We start from the raw sequence: 454 nt of genomic DNA, 5'->3' as shown, positions 1-454 counted from the left end.
GCAGCTGTGCTAGCTGTCATTGATGTGTAGTGATAGTCTCTGTGTTCTCACATGCTTTATAAGCCTCTAGCTAATAGGCAGCTGTGCTAGCTGTCATTGATGTGTAGTGATAGTCTCTGTGTTCTCACATGCTTTATAAGCCTCTAGCTAATAGGCAGCTGTGCTAGCTGTCATTGATGTGTAGTGATAGTCTCTGTGTTCTCACATGCTTTATAAGCCTCTAGCTAATAGGCAGCTGTGCTAGCTGTCATTGATGTGTAGTGATAGTCTCTGTGTTCTCACATGCTTTATAAGCCTCTAGCTAATAGGCAGCTGTGCTAGCTGTCATTGACGTGTAGTCAATGACAGAGACAGTCTCTGTGTTATCACATGCTTTATAAGCCTCTAGCTAATAGGCAGCTGTGCTAGCTGTCATTGACGTGTAGTGATAGTCTCTGTGTTCTCACATGCTTTA

The sequence above is a fragment of the Oncorhynchus clarkii genome, chromosome 21 (assembly GCF_045791955.1).
Source record: "Oncorhynchus clarkii lewisi isolate Uvic-CL-2024 chromosome 21, UVic_Ocla_1.0, whole genome shotgun sequence".
NCBI classification, from domain to species: domain Eukaryota; kingdom Metazoa; phylum Chordata; class Actinopteri; order Salmoniformes; family Salmonidae; genus Oncorhynchus; species Oncorhynchus clarkii.
The sequence above is the reverse complement of the archived record's forward strand: the minus strand, read 5'-3'. Positions refer to the sequence as shown.